Here is a 12,058-nt window from a genome sequence, read left to right as displayed (position 1 = left end):
TGTTTTGAAGTCAGGTAGTGTGATTCCTCCAATTTCATTTTTCTTTTTCAATATATCTTTGGCTATTCAGAGCCTCTTTCCTTTCCAAATAAATTTCATAGTTAGTTTTTCCAGTTCAGTAAAAAATGCTGTGTTGATTTTTATTGGGATTGCATTAAATCTGTGGATCAATTTCAGTAGGATACACATTGTAATGACATTTAGTCTTCCTATTCATAAGCAGGAAATATTTTTCCATATATTTAAGTCTTCTTTGACTTCCATGAACAGTGTTGTGTAGTTTTCTGTGTATAAATCTTTTACATCTTTAGTTAAATTTCTTCCTAGGTATTTGACTTTTTAATTTACTATGTAAATGGTATTTTTTCTCAATTTCCTCCTCAGATTGCTCATCATTGGTGTTCAGAAATGCTACTGATTTTTGTGCATTGATCTTATAATCTGTGAACTCACTTATAATTTCAAGAAGTTTGTTGTAGATTTCTCAGGGATTTCTTTTTTTTTTTTTCAGGAATTTCTTTTTTTAAAATTTCTTTGTCTTTATTTTTTTTAAATGTTACATTAAAAAAACATGAGGTCCCCATGTACTCTCCACCCCCCTCACCCCACTCCTCCCATAACAACAACCTCTTCCATCATCATGGGATATTCATTGCACTTGGTGAATATATCTCTGAGCACTACTGCACCATAAGTTCAATGGTCCACATTATAGTTTACACTCTCCCCCAGTCCACCCAGTGGGCAATGGGAGGACATACAATGTCGAGTAACTGTCCCTGCAGTACCACCCAGGACAACTCTAAGTCCTGAAAATACCCCCACATCACATCTCTTCTTCCCACTCCCCACCCTCAGCAGATACTATGGCCACTTTCTCCATCTCAATCCTACATTTACTTCCATTACTAATCATAATAGTTCCAGAATAGAATATCAGTAAGTCCACTCTAATCCATACTGTATTCCTCCATTCTGTGGACCCTGGAATGGTTATGTCTGCTCCACCTCTGTACTGAGAGGGTACTTACATTCCACTTGGATGATGGATGCAATTCTCCTGTTTGCAGTTGTAGGCATTTTGGCTCCCTAGTGTGGTGGTTGACTTTCTTCACCTCCCTGTTACCTGGCTGGGGTAAGTCCAATAAACCAGAGGGTAGGAGTTGCAAGTCTGTTGAGGCTCAGGGCCTGGCCATCACATGGACAATTCAGAGATTCAGGTCCCCTGAGTATACACTAAACTCCAGCACCAACCACAGGTCTGGTAAAAGTGACAAGACAGGCTTGTGAACAAAGATCACATCTGAGTCCAACTCCACCGCACTCAGGATCACAAACTCCAAAGTAGGACCAACTGACATGGCACTGAAGTCCATCTGCCATGACCATGGAAACTGTGGGTCTCTGTAGCCCTCAGAAGAATGAATACCTGGGGTTGTATCTACTTTAGCTGTCCTTGGGACTCTGCTGAGGTGTGTGTAAGGGCGACCCCTCTGATGACCTCCTGGCTCTTTTTTGTAGACTCATAGCCATATAAACTCATTTGTCCTTTCCATTTCCCCCTTTTATTCAAGGTCAAAAAGCATTTTTAACTTCTGATATTACATGTAGGCTGAGATATTCTGCTGGTCTGAGTTGACCCTTTTATTCAAGGCCATTCTCCAGCCACATCATCAGCTGGTACTTAGTAGTAATCCCTCGGTGCCAGGAAGGCTCATCACTAGGAGTCATGTCCCACGCTGGGGGGAAGGCAACGCATTTACATGCTGAGTTTGGCTTTGAGACTGGCCACATTTGAGCAACATGGAGGCTCTTAGGAGGTAACTCTGAGGCACCCTGCAGCTCTAGGCTTTGTTCTTATTTCAGGCACACAGGCTTACAAGCATAGTCATTAGCATTAGGGGCTCATTGTTGGACCATCCTTCCTTAATGGTCTTAGCCATTGCACTCGGGGGAATGTTACTGTTCCATTAGGGAATGTGACAGAGCTCTGCAGGCCAGGAACTCAGCACTCCCCCATCTGTCATTCCCAACTGCAACCACTATGAAAATATCCAAACATTTTTATGCGCCCGACACATATGCCCTGGAGAACACCCTCCCAACCATGCGGCTCCCACCAATAATACCCCACACCAGTATTCCTCCCTCACCTCCATTGGACCCCTCTGTGGTCCAAAACCTCCCCCAAAATGAAGCCCAATATATTGTCAGGTTCCATTAATAGTAAAATGGAATATAGCGATGGGTTTAGAGGTTAGATATAGACTATATACTAATTTAGAAAAATTAAATTAAAAATAAATTGTGGTATCAAAAAATTAAAAAATGAAAAAGCTTTGTTTTTGATGTTTTGCCTTCCATCACTGCAATGTTACCCTGTATGCACATTGGCAAGGCAACTTCTTCCATCTCTTCCTCAGTGTCTACATCCTTTTTTTTTCTAATTATTAAGCTTGTCTTCACAAAAGTTTTAGACCACAGTAATTCATATATACAATATGTAGTACTCCCACATATTCAACATCAGACACTTTGTCTTTTCCCCAGCAATAATCTTTTTACATGTTCATACTATATTTACTGAAACTGATGTAGAGATATTGAGACATTAGCTTTCAAGCAAGGTTACACTTGGGTTTACATTATGGTTTACATTTTAGCCTATAGGCCCATATACAGTTTTGGTGTAATTTAACATGTCCTATATCCATCCTTGCATAATATTGTGGAGCACTTCCATAGCCCCACAGTTACACTGATTCCACCTATTCAATACCTCTTTCCCCCTCCCCTCGAGGCCCACACTGACAATCAATCTTCATTGCTTTAAAGGCCATGTTCAGAGATACTTGCAGCAATATGGAGCTTGACATTCTCGACTGCCCTAAAGCATTGGGAGCCACCCTTTCTCTCAAGAGATACAATTCCCTCTATATGAGAACATCAGTCCTCCCCAGGATGTGGGTATACCTTCACTCTCATTGTATGGGTCTCCATCCAATGATATAAACAACAATGACAAAATGAGCACTCATAAACTCCCTAGAAGCCTGCCCTGTGTCAGACTTCACTTTAAGCATCTTAAAAAGGTTGCCTTCCTTATTCTATTTTTGAAAAAGTTTTCTCTACATTATACTGTCAACCACATGCCTAACAATCTTCTATGTTCATAAGCTCCCCCACCCTCCCCCCAATTTCTTCGGCCATATTACCCATCCTCCCATCCCTAGCCCCATTCAAGCCAGCAAAGCCCCACCCAAAGGTATCCCTTTGCCCCCATTTTATCCCTTCACTGTACAAATATTTACCTCCAGCTTATCATAGATTTCACCCAGGTAGGTGTCAGCTCGCAACCTTCCTCTACTCCCCAAATTCCTTTAAGACTATCATCCTGTCTCTAGCTCTCTGGGGCAGCTTGGTTTACATATTTCATATCACTGAGGTCATGTACTATTTGTCCTTCAATGCCTGGGTTGCTTCACTCAACATAAGGTTCTCAAGATTCATCCTTGTTATCACATGTGTTTGTAGTGCATTCGTTCTTAAAGCTGAGTAATATTCCATTGTATGTATATACCACAATTTATTTATCCATTCATCTGTTGATGGGCATTTGGGTTGATTCCAACTTTTGGCAATAGTGAACAATGCTGCTATGAACATTGGTGTGCATATATTGGTTTGTGTCCTTGTTTTCAGTTCTACTGGGTATATACCCAGCAGTGGAATTGCTGGGTCATATGGCAAATCTATAGCTAGTTTTTTGAGAAACCACCAAAATGTCCTTCAAAATGGCTGCATCCTTCTGCATTCCCACCAGCAGTGGATGAGTGTTCCCATTCCTCCACATCCTCTCCAGCACTTGTAGTCTTCTGGGTTTTTTTCATAGCTGCCAGTCTTATGGGAGTAAGATGTTATCTCACTGTAGTTTTGATTTGCATTTCCCTAATAGCTATAGATTTTGAGCATTTTTTCATGTGGTTTTTAGCCATTTGTATTTCTTCTTTGGAGAAGTGTCTTTTTAAATCTTTTCCCCATTTTTTAAATGGGTTGTTTGTCTTTTTACTTTCAAGATATAGGACTTCTTTATATATGTCGGATATAAGTCTCCTATCAGATAAATGGTTACCAAATATTTTCTCCCATTGTGTAGGTTCACATTTCACTTTCATGACAAACTCCTTTGATGTTCAGAAGGCTTTAATTTTGAGGAAGTCCCATTTATCTATTTGTTCTTTTGCTGCTTGTGCTTTGGGTGTGAAGTGCATGAAGCTATTTCCTATTACAAGGTACTGTAGATGGTTCCCACCACTGCTCTCTAAAGTTTTTATGGTCTTAACTCTTATGTTTAGGTCTTTGATCCATCTTGAGTTGATTTTGTATAAGGTGAGAGTTGGTAATCCTCTTTCATTTTTTACATTTGGATATCCAATTCTCCAGGCACCATTTGTTGAAGAGGCCATTCTCTCCCCGTTGAGAGGGAGAGTTTGATGTCCTTATTGGAAATTATATGACTGTATATACAAGGATGTATATCAGAACTCTCAATTCGGTTGCATTGGTCAGTGTGTCTATTCTTGTGCCAATACCATGCTGTCTTCACTACTGTAGCTTTGTAATATGTTTTGAAGTCAGTAGTGTGATTCCTCCAATTTAATTTTTCTTTTTCAGTATGTCTTTGGCTATTCAGAGCCTCTTTCCTTTCCAAATAAATTTCATAACTAGTTTTCCAAGTTCATTAAAGAATGTTGTGTTGATTTTTATTGGGATTGCATTGAATCTGTAGATCAGTTTTGGTAGGATAGACATCTTAGTAATATTTAATCTTCCTATCGATGAACAGGGAATATTCTTCCATTTATTTAAGTCTTCTTTCATTTTCTTGAACAGTGTTGTGTAGTTTTCTGTGTATAAGTATTTTACACTTTTAGTTAAATTTATTCCTAGGTATGTAATTTTTAAAATTTACTATTGCAAGTGGTATTTATTTCTTGATTTCCTCCTGAGATTGCTCATCATTGGTGTACAGAAATGCTACTGATTTTTTTTGCATTGATCTTATAATCTGCCACTGTACTGAACTCATTTATGAGTTCTGTAAGTTTTCTTGTAAACTTCTCAGGGTTTTCTATGTATAGGATCATGTCGTCTGCAAATAATGAAATTTTGACTTCTTCCTTTCCAATTTTGATGACTTTTATGTCAGATTCTTGCCTCAATACTCAAGCAAGTATTTCTAAGTCAATGTTAAATAGAAGGGGTTACAGTGGGTATCCTCGTCTTGTTCCTCATCTTAGAGGGAAGGATTTTAGGGTTTCACCATTGTAAATGATGTTGGCTGTGGGTTTTTCATATGTACCCTTTATCTTGTTCAGAAAATTTCCTTGTATTCCAATCTTTTGCAGTGTTTTTATCAAGAAAGGGTGCTGTATTTTGTCAAATTCTTTTTCTGCATCTATAGTTATGATCATGTGATTTTTCCCTTCAATCTGTTTATATGGTGTATTACATTGATTGATTTTCTTATGTTGAATGATCCTTGCATACCTGGAATGAATCCCACAGTGGTCATGGTGTATAATTCATTTAATGTGTTGTTGAATACGATTAGCAAGTATTTTGTTGAGGATTTTTGCATCTAGGTTCATTAGAGAAATTGGTCTGTAATTTCCCTTTCTTGTGGTGTCTTTGTTTGGCTTTGATACTAGGGTAATGTTGGCATCATAGAATGAGTTATGCAATGTTCCTTCTGTTTTGATTTTTTGGAAGAGTTTCAACAAGATTGGCATTAGTTCTTTCTAGAATGCTTTGTAGAATTCACCTTTGAAGCCATCTGACCCAGGGCTCTTCTTAGTTGGGAAGTTTATAATGACTGATTCTATCTCTTTACTTGTGATTGGTTTGTTGAGATAGTCTATTTCTTCTTTTATCAATAGAGGCTGCTTTTGTGTTTCTAGGAATTTGTCCATTTCCTCTAAATTGTCCTTCTTTTGGAATATAGTTTTTCAAAGTATCCTCTTATGATAGTCTTTATTTCAGTGGTGTCAGTGGTGATATCTCCTTTCTAATTTCTTATTTTGTATATTTGCCTCTTATCTCTTTTTTTCTTTGTTAGTCTTGCTAAGGATTTGTCAATTTTATTGATCTTCTCAAAGAACCAGCTCTTGTTTTTGTTTATCTTTTCAAGAGCTGTCTTATTTTCTATTTCATTTAGTTCTTCTCTGATCTTTGTCATTTCTTTCTTTCTTCTTCCTTTGGGGTTACTTTGTTGATTTTTTTTTTTTTTTACTAATTCCTCCAAGTGTGCAGTTAGTTCTTCAATTTTAGCTCTTTCTTCTTTTTTATGTGTGAATTTATGGCTATAAATTTTCCCGTCAGTACTGCTTTTGCTGCATCCCATAATTTTTGGTATGTTGTTTTATCATTTTCATTAGTTTCAAGGTAGTTATTAATTTCTTTTGAGATTTCCTCCTTGACTGACTGTTTTTCTAAGCGTGTGCTGTTTAATTTCCATATCTTCTTGTGAAATCTGGACCTCTGACCATTGCAGATTTCAAGCTTCACTCCACTGAGCCCAGAGAAATTATTTTGTATGATTTCATTCTGAGTTCATTGAGACTTTCTTTGTGGCCTAGCATATGGTCCATCTTGGAGAGTGATGCATGTGCACTTGAGAAAAATTTATATCCTGCTGTATTGGGGTGTAATGTTCTGTATTTGTCTATTAGGTCCAGCGCCTCTAATATACTGTTCAAAGTTTTGTTTCTTTATTGATTCTCTTTTGAGATGTTCTGTCCAATGTTGATAGTGTTGTATTAAAGTCCCCCACTATAATTATAGAGGCATCTATTCTTTCACTTTGTTTTTCCAGTGTTTGCCTCACGTATCTGGAGGCACTTTTGTTAGGAGCATAAATGGTTATGATTGTTCATTCTTCTTGTAAGATTATCCCTTTCACTAATATGTAGTGTCCATCTTTGTCTCTCACAATTGTTTGGCATTTAAAGTTTATTTTGTCTGATATTAACATAGCTACTCCTGCCCTTTTTTGGTTATTATTTGTCTGTAAGATTGTTTTCAAGCCATTCACTTTCAAGCCCTTGAATCCCTCGGTCTAAGATGAGTTTCTTGTAGACAACATATAGATGGGTCATATTTCCTTATTCAGTCTTCCAATCTGTGTCTCTTAACAGGTGAGTTTAATCCACTGACATTTAGTGTTATTACTTTCAAGGAATTACTTCTATTAGCCATACTTTCTTTTGATTTCTGTTTGTCTTATGTGGTTTGATTTTTTTTCTCTTTTTGTAGTTTTAGTTGTTCTTACACTCTCCTCCAACTCTGTCTCTCCTATTTATTTCTTTTCTCCTGCAGTACTCCCTTTAGTATTTCTTGAAGGGCAGGTTTCTTGTTGGCATACTCTCTTAGTTTCTGTTTATCTGTGAATATTTTGAACTCTCCATCATTTTTGAATGCTAGCTTTGCTGGGTAGAGTATTCTCGGTTGGATAGTCTTTTCTTTTACTACCTTGACTATGTCATATCACTGCCTTCTTGCCTCCATGGTTTCAGATGAGAGATCAGCACTTAATCTTATGGAGCCTCACTTGTATGTGATGGTTCACTTTTCTCTTGCTGCTTTTAATATTTTCTCTTCATCTTGTTCATTGGATAATTTGACAAGTATTTGTCTTGGGGTAGGCCTGTTGGGATTTATGCTGTTTGGGGTGCATTGTGCTTCCTGGACATGTACGTCCATCTCCCTCAGTAGATTTGGGAAGTTTTCAGCCATTATTTCCTCCAACACCCCTTCTGTCCCCTTTCCCTTCTCTTCTCCTTCTGGGATGCCTATAATGCATATGTTTGAGTGTTTTTTGTTGTCATTCAGGTCCCTAAGTCCCTGCTGGATTTTTTCTATCTTTTTATTGATTAATTCTACTATCTGCTTGATCTCAGATGTACTGTCTTCCACATCACTAATTCTTTCCTCTTCAAATCTGTTGTTATTTGCTAAGAGTGTATTTTGGATTTCTTGGATTGTGTTATTGATCCCCATCATCTCTTTGATCTTTTTGTGCATGATCACAATTTCTTCTGTATGGTCTCCAAGTGTTTTCTTCATATGCTTAATCTCTTCTTTCACATCATTGAATTGGTCCATGATAAATGTTTTGAGAGCTTTAATTACTTGTTAGATGTTCCACTTCTCTTCTTGGTTTTTAGTTTGTTCATTGTATTGGGCCATGTTTTCCTGATTATTTATATGGTCTGTAGTTTTTTGTTGCTGTCTGTTCATCATTTTATCTTTTTGGCTCCATTCTATTGATTATCTTATTATTCTTGCCTTGGGGTTTAATTAGCTGTTGTTTTTGTGTGCATGTTTAGTCTTCTTTCTGTCACTTTTTTTCTTCTTATTCTATTTCCTTGTTGTTGACTAAGTTCCCTAGAAGGAAAATATTATGTCCATAGAAAGCAAAAGGGGTAACAAGAGAAAAATATAATAGTAGTATTGCTAGTGAGCGTTAGCAGAAGAACCATGTGAGATCTAGGAGAATGGATATAGAACTCATGCAAGCTGTGTATAGTTATAACAGTAAAAATGTGAAGTATCTATAATGCCATATTAAGCTGAATATGGGGAGTAATATACTATGAATTAAAAGGCTAGTGTGATCAGGAGAGAGGGAAAAAGAAAAGAGAGGACAATAACATAAAGAGTGAATAAATGATAGAAAACCTATTAGAGGTATTAGAGATTAAAAAATCAGAAACATTGGGGGCAAAACAGAGAGGTGGAATGTAAAAGAAACAATAATTGATGGAGGAGAAAATGATGTAAAGGAAAGGGGATAGCATTGGTAACAAAATCAGTACACACAGAAAAGAGAAAATTGAGGATAAGGAAGCACAGCAAATAAGAAATGTTGCCTGAAGCACTAATATAAAAGAAGAAAAAAGGAGTGGGTGAAAGGTGAAAGAAAGAGATAAGAAAAAAAAAGCACAGAGAGGGGAGAAAAAAGAAAAAGGAATAAAAGGGCAGGGGGAGGATAAAGAGGAAGAAAAAACAAGAAAACAGACCAACAAAAAGGACCAGACAAGGCTTCAGGCAATGAATCCTCTTTGCAATTAAATAAAGTGCTTAGGAGTCTGACCTTCCCTCTTTCTCCCTTCCTCACTTCCTTCCCTCCCAAGGCAGCAGGAAGGCTGTGTGAGGGCTCCTATAGGAAATTAAAATGGGTCCCTGGTGAACCTACTCACCTGAGAAAATAATGACTCTTAATTTCTTGAGAGAGCACCTACCCCTTGCCAGTAACCCTAAATATGCTATTGGAAGCCTGTAAAGTACGTCCACCTGTCCCTCTCCCTTAGGTGTGCTACAAGGGGCTGGTTAATTTTCTGACTCCGCCTTCTCCCAGACAAAGTTTCCTATACCAGGGCGATTAGGTAAATTGGGCTCTCTCACCAGATTTGCCTCTTCTCTATTCCTAGGCTCTCTCCAAGTCAGCTAATATCTCCTCCAAACTCAATAGAAAGGGGAGGGCGATCAGAAAATTCAACCTGCACTCCTTGGCCCCTCTGCCCTTCCTACCTAAACTCTCCCACTTCTGGAATTATTCTGCATCCTGTTTGGTAGGGCAGTGCCAGATTTCTGGAAGTGCTAGGCTTGGGAAACAGAGGCCCAGGAGAATGTGCACTCAGGGTATTTAGCTTGGGCCATGGGGGTTCAGGGGACACAGACTTGGGGTTCACACATTTAGGGGACATGGGGCTTGGAAACTCTGCCCCACACCTGGCAGTTCTCAGTGAATTCTGTGGCTCTTAGCCCTGGAGGGGAGGGATATACGTTCCCATGGCTTCCATGTTCAGTGTTAGAAACCTGCAGCAAACACAAATTCTGGTGCAGTCTCTCCAGATCGATGTCCACACACCTCCCACCCTGCAGGTTCCTGAAACAGCCTGCTCTGGTAGGACTCTGTCACCATACAGCTGGTCTTTTGTAAGAGAGATGACGACGGTGTACTTACTCAGACGCCATCTTGCCCCGCCATCTCTCAGGGCTTTCTATGTACAAGTTCATGTCATCTGCGATAGTGAAATTTTATCTTCTTCCTTTCCAATTTGGAAGACTTTTATATCTGTTTCTTTCCTCAGTGCTTGTGCAAGTACTTCTAACACAATGTTAAATAGGAGCAGTGATAGTGGGCATCTTTGTCTCATTCCTGATCTTAGAGGGAAAGATTTTAGGATTTCACCATTGTAAATGATGTTAGCTATGGGTTTTTCATATATACCCTTTATTATGTTCAGAAAGTTTCCTTCTATTCCTATCTTTTGCAGTGTTTTTATCAGGAAATGGTGCTATATTTTGTCAAATGTTTTTTCTGCATCTATGGATATGATCATGTGATTTTATTCTTTTGATCTGTTTATGTGGTGTATTACATTGATTGTTTATTTTACGTTGAACCATCCTTGCATACCAGGGATGAAACCCACTTGGTCATGGTGTATATTTCATTTGATGTGCTGTTGAATACAATTAGCAAGTATTTTGTTGAGGATTTTAGCATCTAGATTCAATAGAGAGATTGATCTGTAATTTTCCTTTCTTGTGTTGTCTTTGTTTGGCTTTTGTATTAGGGTAATGGTGGCATCCTAGAATGAGTTAGGCAATGTTCCTTCTACTTTGATTTTTTGGCAGAGTTTAAGCAAGATTGGTGTTAGCTCTTTCTGGAATGTTTGTTGAATTCACCTGTGAATCCATCTGGCCCAGGGATTTTCTTAGTTGGGAGGTTTTGTTTTGTTTTGTTTTTCCAATATAATCTTTTTATTTTTAAAATTTTTTTTCTTTCTTTTCTTTTAAATGTTACATTAAAAAAATATGAGGTCCCCCTATACCCCCAACCCCATCCACACCACCCCTCCCCCATCAACAAACTCTTCCATCGTTGTGGCACATCCACTGCACCTGGCAAATACATTCTGGAGAACCTCTGCAGCACATGGACAGTGGTCCACATTGTAGTCCACACTCTACCCCAGTCCACCCAGTGGGCAATGACAGGACACACAACGTCCAGCATCTATCCCTGCAGCACCACCTAGGACAACTCCAAATCCTGAAAATGCCCCCACACCATATCTCTTCTTCCTTCTCCTGACCATCAGTAGCCACCGTGTCCACCCTCTCCATATCACTACTACAGTTTCTTAGTTGGGAGGTTTTTAATGACTGTTTCTGTCTCTTTACTTGTGATTGGCTTGTTGAGATCATCAATTTCCTCTTTTATCAATGTAGGCTGCTTACGTGTTTCTAGGAATTTGTCCATTTCCTCTAAGTTGTCCTTCTTTTTGGCATATAGTTTTTCAAAGTATCCTCTTATAATTGTCTTTATTTCTGTGGGGTCAGTTGTGATATCCCCTTTCTTGTTTCTTATTTTGTGTATTTGCTTCTTCTCTCTGTTAGTCTTGCTAAGGGTTTGTTAAATTTATTGATATTCTCAAAGAACCAGCTCTTTGTTTTCTTTATTTTTTCTAGTGCTTTCTTATTTGGAAAAAATGTCTCTTTAAGTCTTTTGCCCACTTTTTATTATTATTTTTTAAGGTACTGGGGCCAGGAAGCCAGTGCTCAACCACTGAGCCACATGGACTCCCATGAGTTTCTGTTTGTTTGTTTGTTTGCTTGCTTGCTGTTTGTTTCTTTTTTTAGAGGCACTGGGACCTAAACCTGGTCTGCCCATGTGGGAAGCAGGTGCTCAACTGCTCGAGCCACATCCTCTCCCCTTGCCCATTTTTTAATTGGATTGCTTGCCCTTTTATCGTTGAGTTGTATGATCTCTTTATATAGCATGGAAATCAAACTCTTATCAGATATGCAGTTTCCAAATATTTTTTCTCGTTGTATAGGCCGCCTTTTCAACTTCTTAACAAAATCATTTGTTGAACAACAGTGTTTAAATTTCAGGAGGTGCCATTTATCCATTTTTTCTTTACTTGCTTGTAATTTGGGTGTAAGGTTTGAGAAACCACCACCTGTCATCAGGTCTTGAAGATAT

Source organism: Dasypus novemcinctus, chromosome X, assembly GCF_030445035.2.
Source record: "Dasypus novemcinctus isolate mDasNov1 chromosome X, mDasNov1.1.hap2, whole genome shotgun sequence".
Taxonomy (NCBI): domain Eukaryota; kingdom Metazoa; phylum Chordata; class Mammalia; order Cingulata; family Dasypodidae; genus Dasypus; species Dasypus novemcinctus.
Note: the sequence above shows the minus strand (reverse complement) of the source record.